We start from the raw sequence: 11,437 nt of genomic DNA, 5'->3' as shown, positions 1-11,437 counted from the left end.
CGCAGTGCACCAGTTCAGCGCAGTGTGCGGGGACTTGCTGAGCAGGTGGCTCAGTTTGGGGGGGGTGCTGTGTTAAATGACCCCTGTCGGCCGCTTGTGGCCCATGGGCCTTGGGTTGCCTAAAGGTGAAGGTAAAGGGACCGCTGACCATTAGGTCCAGTCGTGACCGACTGGGGTTGCGGCACTCATCTTGCTTTACTGGCCAAGGGAGCCGGCGTACAACTTCCGGGTCATGTGGCCAGCATGACTAAGCCGCTTCTGGTGAACCAGAGCAGCGCACAGAAATGCTATTTACCTTCCCACCAGACCGGTACCTATTTATCTGCTTGCACTTTGACGTGCTTTCGAACTGCTAGGTTGGGAGGAGCAGGGGCCGAGCAACAGGAGCTCACTCCGTTGCGGGGATTTGAACCGCCGACCTTCTGACAGGGGCGCCGACTTATAAAAAATATTGGGGGGGCCCATACCGGGGTCCTCCCCCGGGAAGTTTTCTAAGAGCCGCTCCCAGCCCGTTGCTGCTGCTGCCGCCCGCCTCGTGGCCCCCTCGCCAGCTGAGGGAGGGAGAGAGACCGAGAAGGAGAGAGATGCGTGGTGGGCAAGGCAAGTGCCCGCCTCGCCTCCCACCGCCCCTCGTGCCGGCCGCCCCCTCCCCTCCCTTCCCCACGCGCGCGCGCTCGCTCGCTCGCCCTCCTCACCCCAGCTCTTGGCCGTTCGCCGCAGGAACTCGCCGCTGTTGGCGGTTGTAGATGAACCTCCGCCACTCGGCCATAGACTGGCTGAAGGGCTTCTTCTCCTCCTTGGCCATAGCGAGAGAGAGAGAGAGAGAGGCTGGAAAGAGAGAGGGAGCTCGGCGGTTCGCGGGCGGCGGTTTTTCCCCTGCCGAAACAACAGCGGCTCCTCAGAACCGCTAAGTAACTCTCCCTCAGGCGCCCGGCGGGAGAGCAGAAGAGAGGAAAAGGAAAGAGGGGCTGGGCCAGTCGCACGCACTGAGCAAAACTACTCGCACCGCCTCTTTTACTACCGTAATAATTATTTGTTTTAACTCATTACTGAATGTATTTTAAAAGGTAACTATCGTCAAACAAGGAAAATAAAAAATACCAACATAATTTTGTGATTTTACAAAGCATAATATAACTAATAATTTTCTTAAATGAATTTTTGAGGGGGCTCGGGCCCCCTCAGGCCCCATGGAGTCGGCGCCTATGCCTTCTGATTGGCAAGTCCTAGGCTCTGTGGTCTAACCCACAGCACCACCTGTGTGTCTGCTTTAAAACATGGCTTCAAAATGTATCAGAGTGCATTTACAATGCGGATTCTGAGACAATGCATTTAGGAATGCTCACTTTGAGAGAAAATACATGTAAATGTAGATTTGTAAATTCTTTTAAAATAAAATAAAAATGCTGAATAATTTGAAAATGGTATGAACCAGATTTATGACTGAATGCATGCAAAAGGTTACACAGATATAGGCAGATGTGTCCATTCCTAAACAAAATATGCATGAGTTTGCCAGGTCTAAAAATGTCTTTCTGGTATTCTAAGATAAGAATGGTGAACTGTCGCCCTTCAAATGATGCTGAACTCCCAATATCGCTGAGCATTGACCATTGCTGGCTGGGGATGATGAGAGTTGGAAGTTCAGCAGCAAGAATTCTACTGGCCCAGAAATGGAAACAAGAAGAGATACCGACAATAGAAGATTGGAGACTGAAGCTGACTGATTATGCAGAGTTGGACAGATTAACCGGAAAAATTAGATATCTTCAAGACCAAAAGTTCATTGAGGACTGGGGGAAATTTGTTGAATATCTGAAAAGAACATGTGACGTGCAAACAAAACTGGTGGGATTTCAAGAAGCACTGTGAAAGCACAGATATATTGTTAAAAATAAATAGGAGTGGGAGGGAAGTTGAATGGCAATATAAACAGAGAAATGCGTAGCTGAGAAGTAATTATGGATGATTGTCAGAGAAGCCGAAGGAAGTCTAAAAAGAATCAAATTTGTGAAAATTTGTGAAAATTTGGCATAATTGTATATTTGTGTTGGAAAATAATAAAAATTATTTTTTTTAAAAAAGAGAATTGTAAGTTCAATAACATCTGGAGGACCATAGGTTCCCCATCTGTTCTCTGGGAAAGGGTATTCGTGTTAGTTCATTAGCTAATTTGTATTTCTCCCACATTTAAAAGTGTCAAACATCCAAAATAGTTAATAGGAAGAATTAGGAAACGAAAACTAAACCTGATTCATAGCGAAAGATCACACTGAGCTTTCCAATATGCCCTGTTGCACTTTTTCTGGGAATTTGTTCCGTGTCATTTGGACTCCTATGGAAAAGGTACCTGGAAGTAGATTGAAGTAGGCAGTGAGTTTCATATTGGGCAAGGTGGTGTGTGTGCAGGATGCAACCACAGAAGGGCTTTATAGGTAGACATCAGTGCCTTGAATCAGGCTTAAACTAATCAGCAACTACTACAAAACTGGTATGTCTGCACCATCTTTTGTTCCTTGGGAGGTGAGTAGTTCTTCCTTGGAAAACACAAGCACATGGATGATTATGGCAGGATCCCTATTCTCTAGGAGAAGGCATAGTCACCTTGTATTTTTCAAGGTGTCTATGTGGCGCTGTGGTCTAAACCACAGAACCTAGGGCTTGCTGATCAGAAGGTCAGCGGTTTGAATCCCCGTGATGGGGTGAGCTCAGGTTGCTCAGTTCCTGCTCTTGCCAACCTAGCAGTTCGAAAGCACGTCAAAGTGCAAGTAGATAAATAGGTACCACTCCAGCGGGAAGGTAAACGGCATTTCTGTGCACTGTTCTGGTTCGCCAGAAGCGGCTTAGTCATGCTGGCCACTTGACCTGGAAGCTGTACGCCAGCTGCCTCGGCCAATAAAGCGAGATGAGTGCTGCAACCCCAGAGTCGTCTGCGACTGGACCTAATGGTCAGGGGTCCCTTTACCTTTTTATGTAACTTAGTTTAGTTTACTTATTGCCTGAGCTGCTTCCTGTCTCTCAAAAAGGAATGTGTATGGAGTTCCCCTAGGTTGCACCTCCTATTCAGTTGGCCAGAGTGTGTGCAGAAGAGGGTGGCCAAGATGATAAAGGGTCTGTAAACCAAGCCTTATAAGTAACAGTTGAGGGAGTTGGGTGTGTTGGGACTAGGAAAGAGGAGACTGAGAAGAGATATGATGGCCATCTTCAAATATCGTATCAGGTCTCTCCTTTTTTTGTTATAGCTATCACATGGAAGATGGAACAAGCTTGTTTTCTCCTGCTGTGGAGAGTAGGACCCAAACCAATGGATTAGAAGTTACAAGAAAGGAGACTCTGACTGAACACCAGGAAGAAATTTTTGATGGTAAGAGCTGTCTGACAATGGAACGGACTCCCATGAGAGGTGGTGGACTCTGCTTCCTTGGAGGTTTATAAGTAGAAGTTGGATGGCCATCTGTCATGGATACTTCAGTTGAGATTCCTGCACTCCAAGGGGTTGGACTAGTTGACCCTCATGGTCCCTTCCAACTCCACTATTCTATGGTTCTTACTCCACTTACAAGGACTTGCACACCTCCAAGAATACCAGTATTCCTCAGCAGCACCATCTGTATCTTGCCTAGGTTTCATTTCATTCTGCTAGCTTCATCCACTTGATGACAGCATCCAGATAAGAGTTGCTCCCAGCTGTTTCAAAGGGGGGGGGGATATAGATTTTGGTGTCATCAGCATATTGATGACACCATGCTCCAAAGCTGTGGACAATCTCGCCTAGCAGTTTCATACAGATATTAAACAAGATTGATGATAAAAATGGGCTGCTGTGAAAAGTTACGTGATGGTCCCTGTGGGGTTGAATAGGCTACCCTTTGAGTCCCCTCTGAAAGCACACAAGAGCAAGACAGATGAGCAGCATGGCATAGCAAAATGCCACGCTCTACACTAGGGGAAGGGACATAACTAGAGTACGATGGTAGAGCATGGTAGAGCATATGTGTTGCATGGAGATTTAATCCTTGGTGGCGCTGTGGGTTCAGCCACAGAGCCTAGGGCTTGCCGATCAGAAGGTCAGTGGTTCGAATCCCCGCAATGGGGTGAGCTCCCGTTGCTCAGTCCCTGCTCCTGCCAAACTAGCAGTTCGAAAGCACGTCCAAGTGCAAGTAGATAAATAGGTACCGCTCCGGCGGAAAGTTAAACGGCCTTTCCGTGTGCTGCTCTGGTTCGCCAGAAGCGGCTTAGTCATGCTGGACACATGACCTGGAAGATGTACGCTGGCTCCCTCGGCCAATAAAGTGAGATGAGCGCCACAACCCCAGAGTCGATCACGCCTGGACCTAATGGTCAGGGGTCCCTTTACCTTTAACTTTATCCCTGGAAGACTTCTGTCAGTGTAGGCAATGTTGAGCTGGATGGGCCAGTGATCAGACTGGGTATAAAACAGCTGCTTACATTCCTATCAAAAGTCATGAGAACTCCAGGATAATGGAGGCATCTCCTGTAGGTTTTATATGTATGCAATTACGTTTCCGAGCACAATTCAAAATGTTGGTGCTGACCTTTAAAGCCCTAAATGGCCTCGGCCCAGTATACCTGAAGGAGCATCTCCAACCCCATCGTTCTGCCCGGACACTGAGGTCCAGCTCCGAGGGCCTTCTGGCTGTTCCCTCACTGCGAGAAGTGAGGTTACAGGGAACCAGGCAGAGGGCCTTCTTGGTAGTGGCACCCGCACTGTGGAACACCCTCCCATGAGATGTCAAGGAAATAAACATCCATCTGACTTTTAGAAGACATCTGAAGGCAACTTTTTTAAGGGAAGTTTGATATTTTATGTTTGATATTTTATCACCTTTTTATGTGCTGTAAGCCACCCGGAGTGGCTGGGGAAACCCAGCCAGATGGGTGGGGTATAAATAATAACACTTCTTCTTCTTGTTGTTAAAGCTGGCGTTGACCTCGCCCACCAAAGCACATTCCTCCATTGTCTCCCAAGACAGGTGGCTGCCAACAGCAACAACAGTCCAAAATGACAGAGGCCAAACTGAAATGAGTTAAGAAATTCAGCACATATTGCACAACTTTTCCCTATGCAAAAAGGTTGGAAATTGGCCAGTGGCTCATCCGCTGACTTAAGTGTTGTGGTTTTCAGAAGAGGTTGGATCATAACTACCTTCCTTGCAGAAGATGGCAACCCCACCTCCCTAATCCACCCTACCTCCATGATCTCAAATAAACAGCATGGTCCCTTCCAGTAAGCTTTAATGGGGCAGAACTGGGAAGGTTCTCAACTGCACCAATACTAATATTACTACTACTGCTAATACAATATTCTGTGATATTTTTCTAGAAAAAGAGGTGCTGGAACTCGCCACGAATGCCTTCCTTGTTCTCTTATAATGGCAATGGCAGCTGCCTGAGAGGTGCTGGAACTGAGTTCTGGATGAGTTCCGACAGGAAAAAAAATACCCTGAATATATTAAATTTGTATATTACCCTACATCAGTAGATCCCAGCAGAAAAAAATACAAAGCGAGAATATGATATATAAAACAAAAACAAACCGATAACCTCTCTCACACAAACATATTTAAAAAGCCATAGAATGCTAATCAGCCGAACACCTGGTTGAAGTTAAACATTTTCGCCTGGTGCCTAAATAGATGTAATGAAGGAGCCAGGCGATCGTTCCTGGGGAGAGCATTCTGCAAACGGAGAGCCTGCAGAAAAGACCTTTTATTGTGTTGTCACCCTCTGGACATGAGGAGGCACACAAAGAAGAGCCTCAGATGATGAACGCAGAGTCTGGGTTGCAGAGAGGTGGTCTCTGACGTATTCTGGTCCTGAGCTGTTTAGGGCTTTATAGGTCAAACCCAGCACTTTGAATTGGGCCCGGAGAACTAATTTGCAGTCTGTGCAGTCGGGCCAGGATCGGTGTAATATGCTCAAACCATTGGTCTTCAGAATCTCAAAGTGTGGTGCCAGTGTGGTGTAGTGGTTAAGAGCGGTAGTCTTTCAATCTGGGGAACCGGGTTAGCGTCTCTGCTCTTCCACATCCAGCTGCTGGGTGACCTTGGGCCAGTCACACTTCTTTGAAGTCTCTCAGCCCCACTCACCTCGCAGAGTGTTTATTGTGGGGGAGGAAGGGAAATGAGAATGTTAGCCGCTTTGAGACTCCTTCGGGTAGTGATAAAGTGGGATATCAAATCCAAACTCCTCCTCCTCCTCCTCTTCTTCTTCTTCTTCTTCTTCTTCTTCTTCTTCTTCTTCTTCTTAACAGCATATCTCCAGGAACTATCCATCCCTGTTACAAATGGTTACAAATAGCAATTGTTTTTATTGTCATGGGGAAATGGGAGATTTGTACATGTATGGACCTGCTGGGCCCTTTCCTTAGATGTGCAGCACAGTCCTGAGCATGCTTTCTTGAAAATCCTAGCATTATCAATGGGGCTTACTCCTAGGAAAATGTGCATAGGATTTCAGCTTGAGACTATGTCCTTGAGCAATCAGGTTGAATGCATTCCTTGCTCTACGGGAAGTGTTTCTGAAAAGAGCATTTTTTTAAATTAAACAAAATTCTTAAAACGAAGCATAGCTAGTGATAAGCTCACTTATGGAGTCCAAAACACCTTTGTTTAAAATTCAGAACAGTAATCGAATTTACGTTTGACAAGCAGTGTAAAGCCATGACAAATATCCAGGCAGGATTTTACCGAGACTTCTATGAAGTATTTGAAAATCTGATTCACATATGGATTCAATCCATAACAATGTAAAAGGCTGTAAAATATTGGAAAGAAGTCGGCGGGGAGGGAAAATGGAAAAGTAAAGAGAGTACATAAAAGACCTCTCCTTTTAATAGATCTGCTTTTCATTCTATATTTGAAATAACCAGGCAACTGTTTTCACAGTTTTATAACATTGTTATACTGGGCTACAATTCCATTGGTGACTTCACCCCCCAAAAAAGTAGAGAAAGTGAATTATATCTCTTGTGGTTAGGTATCATACACATCCAAACCTTGGAACAGAGTCTGGTTTTTGGACAATTCCTATTTTTCCAAAGTCATTCTCATTCTGGCAATGTTTTTACATCCCCTTCTCCTGTAAGAATTACTTCCTTTCACCCACTATTGTCACTGTAAACCTGCTCTCTCAGCCACTAGCCACCCCAAAGCTGCCAGAGGTATATAAAAATATATAAAGAAAAAATATACAGACTCAGAGAATTACAGTGTTGGAAGGTATCCTGAGGGTCATCTAGTCCAAGCCTCTGCAATGGCAGGAATCTCAGCTAAAGCATCCATTGCATATGCCATGAAGGAGAGTCCACCACCCCTTCTGGGAATCTGTTCCACTGTTCTTTGTGTCAAAAAGTTCTTATTGATGCTTTGTCAGAATTTCCTTTTTTGCAACTTGAATCCATTGGTTTAGGTCCTCGCCTCCGGAACAGGAGAAAACAAGCTTGTACCATCTTCCGTGAAATTATTCCACAAAAAAGTGTTCGTGTGTTCACCAATGAGCATCAAAATGGCCTTCTTTCCCCTCAAACATGGTGATATTTGGAGAACATTCTGTAAAGTTCCGCCTCCTTGTTCTGTTGAGGGTGAGGAAAAATAAATCTCAGAAATGTCCCTAGATAAGTATCGTTTGAGAAATTCCACCTTAGCTGAAACACCCATTCTCTTTTATCCACCCATTTGTACAGAGACCAGAACCTTTCTTTAGGCAAAATTTAGCTACATCTCTAAGACTCTAAGGGGGTAGGGGAGGGGGTTATTGGTTCGTGGGTATTATTTTTTATTTGTTCTTGTTTTTATTATGTTTTTATCTCGTATTTTTATGTTGTGAACCACCCTGATAAGGAGCAGTATACAAATTTAATTAATTAAATAATAATAATAATAACTGACAACAGAATTCCTGTAGAACAGAAAGCACTGATAGATATGTGTAGGGAAACAGAGGCCTGGAACCAAATTTTTGCCAGAGTGACAGGTATAAAGCCTGAAGTTGCGCCTGAAGTTGCAGCGATGCCCTAGTTTGACAACAACAATGACTACTACTACTACTATTGGAAATGCAATTTATTCCCAAATAACAGGAACTGTGCAAGTCAAGGATAGCCAACCTAGTTCCCTCCAGATGTTGCTGAACTACAATTCCCATCATTCCTGACCACTGGCCATGCTAATTAGACCTGATAGGGGTTGTAACAGAAGTGAGAGCTGGACCATAAAGAAGGCTGATCGCCGGAGAATTTATGTTTTTGAATTATGGTGCTGGAGGAGACTCTTGAGAGTCCCATGGACTGCAAGAAGATCAAACCTATCCATTCTGAAGAAGAAGAAGAAGAAAAAGAAGAAGAAGAAGAAGAAGAAGAAGAAGAAGAAGAAGAAGAAGAAGAAGAACTTGGATTTGATATCCTGCCTTTCACTCCCCTTCAGGAGTCTCAAAGCGGCTAACATTCTCCTTTCCCTTCCTCGCCCACAACAAACACTCTTTGAGGTGAGTGGGGCTGAGCCCAAGGTGACTGGCCCAAGGTCACCCAGCAGCTGCATGTGGGGGAGCGGAGATGCGAACCTGGTTCCCCAGATTACAAGACTACCGCTCTTAACCACTACACCACACTGGCTCTCTGAAGGAAATCAGCCCTGAGTGCTCACTGGAAGGACAGATCCTGAAGCCGAGGCTCCAATACTTTGGTCACCTCATGAGAAGAGAAGACTCCCTGGAAAAGACCCTGATGTTGGGAAAGATGGAGGACACAAGGAGAAGGGGACGAGAGAGGACAAGATGGTTGGACAGTGTTTTCGAAGCTACTAACGTGAGTTTGACCAAACTACGGGAGGCAGTGGAAGACAGGAGTGCCTGGCGTGCTCTGGTCCATGGGGTCACAAAGAGTAGGACACGACTAAATGACTAAACAACAACAACAACAGGGGTTGTAGCCTGACAACATCTTAGGGTGGGCCCTGTGTTGGCTACCCTTGATGTAAGTAAAGCCAGGCATGAGGGCATGAATTAACTTCACACTGAAAATACTTGCTTGATCGTTCCAATTTAGAACTTGATGGGGATACTAGGTCCAAGGAAATTGGATTCATTCACAGAAAATAACTCACATGTCTGAGGGGAAAAATCTGTTCTTAATTTGGGTCCCTAAATTTGAGCACGGGAGCATCTAATGTCCTCCCTGAAGGATCCGAGTAAGTGAAATATCTTGAGATATTGTTTATTATCCTGGATTTGGAGTCTCATCTTTCATTCCTGAAAGTCACCCCCTCTTACTCTGAACCAATTGTTCACTGGGGCACCCAGGGTTCACATTAACATCAACATTGTGGAGGGGCAGTTCTGGGTAGCCAATTGGATGCAGATGTTGACGTGAATGAGGGAATGCTCACTGCAGAATCCATCAGGCTTTGGACTGGAGCGCAGATCTAAAACGTGGGCAGAAAGATTTATATGCATTTCTATTGTGAAACAGATACATGGGTGTTTCTGCAGCTGTGGCTTATCGATGTCTGTATTGCAGACAGATCATGTGTGTAAATCTCTTCAAACGATGAAGCTCTTTCTACAAATAACATCCAGTAGGAAAGATGCAATGCACACACAACCTGTAGTTAACCGGATTCTGCATTATGTAATGAGTATTCTCAAATCTATTCACCTCATTAACACTATTCTAAATTGGAAAAATCATATAGTAAAAGCTATGGTTTTCCCAGTAGTGATGTATGGAAGTGAGGGCTGGACCATAAAGAAGGCTGATCGCCGAAGAATTGATGCTTTTGAATTCTGGTGCTGGAGGAGACTCTTGAGAGTCCCATGGACTGCAAGAAGATCAAACCTATCCATTCTGAAGGAAATCAGCCCTGAGTGCTCACTGGATGGACAGATCCTGAAGCTGAGGTTCCAATACTTTGGCCACCTCATGAGAAGACTCCCTGGAAAAGACCCTGATGTTGGGAAAGCTTGAGGGCACAAGGAGAAGGGGACGACAGAGAATGAGATGGTTGGATAGTGTTCTCAAAGCTACTAACATGAGTTTGACCAAACTGCGGGAGGCAGTAGAAGACCAGAGTGCTTGGCGTGCTCTGGTCCATGGGGTCACAAAGAGTTGGACACGACTAAACGACTAAACAACAACAACAAATCGGAAAGTTTATGTAATTACCGCTCACCCCCTCCGAGAGGTGGGCGGGGTTTGCGATCCAGCATGAGGCTTCCCGGGACCAGGGGGCTACCCACCTTGGCTACAGGGTGGCCATCGTCCCACCCTCATCCCAGCGGACCAATGGGTTGTGGGCTGGGCAAGGGCAGTGGAAAAGGCCGATGCTCCTTGGCCCAGTCTCACCATGACTACAACAGGGAAGTGAGCATCATTTTCTGATGTTGATCAGTGCCCTACTTTTATCGAATGCCGATACCTTATCTTATTATGAATGCCTGCTGCAAATGTTGGTTAAATAGAAGTATGGAGAAATGCTCAAATGTTAGTCATAACATGTACCGGATTTGTCACTCTTGCGTATAATTCAGCTTAAGCTCTCTGTATTGTCTGTCATGAATTGTTTAGACAGAAGAAATGCATTCATTGGTTTCACATTTCATACAACTACTGACCCAGTGAAACAACTTGCAATTGTCTTCTTAATCTTCAGTAAACCCCACCCCACCCCATTTCCTATTTTAATTTGAACTAGGAAAGGATTTGAGTTAGGTCAACAGCTGCACTATTATACCACTTTAACATTCATAGCTTCTCCCAAGGAATCCTGGGAACTGTCATTTGAGGAGGGTCCTGGGAGCTGTAACTCTGTGAGGGGTTCTCTTAACAACTCTCAGCACTCTTAACAAATGACAGCTCCTAGATTCTTTGCAGGAAGCCATGGCTATTCAAGTTTCAAGATACAAGTTTCAGGCTGTAGGCAGAGTGAGGCACCTGCCTCAGGTGGCTGATTTGGGGTATCAGGAAAGGACTCCAATAGCACATGCTATGATCCTCTGTAGATTTACCCAAGTGTAAGTCCCATTGGACTGGGATGCATAACTTTACTTGCCTGTAAAAGTGTAATAGTCAGTCAGTCAGTCAGTCAGTCAGTCAGTCAGTCAGTCAGTCAATCAATCAATCAATCACTCAATCAATCAATCAATCAATCAATCAATCAATCTCCTTTATTGACATAGAATGTAATAGTCCCAAAGTATGTTACATCTTGAAGACTGACCCAAAATCAGCCTCTAATTCAGGCATAGGCAAACTCGGCCCTCCAGATGTTTTTGGCCTACAACTCCCATGATCCCTAGCTAACAGGACCAGTGGTCAGATGTGGTGGGAACTGTAGTCTTGTGGAGGGCTGAGTTTGCCTATGCCTGCTCTAATTTAATATCCATAGGGCAATAGATGATGTGGAAGATTGTCATCTAAATC

Source organism: Podarcis gaigeae (genome assembly GCF_964106915.1).
Source record: "Podarcis gaigeae genome assembly, chromosome: 1".
In the NCBI taxonomy this organism is placed as follows: Eukaryota; Metazoa; Chordata; class Lepidosauria; order Squamata; family Lacertidae; genus Podarcis; species Podarcis gaigeae.
This window is presented reverse-complemented; position numbering follows the sequence as displayed.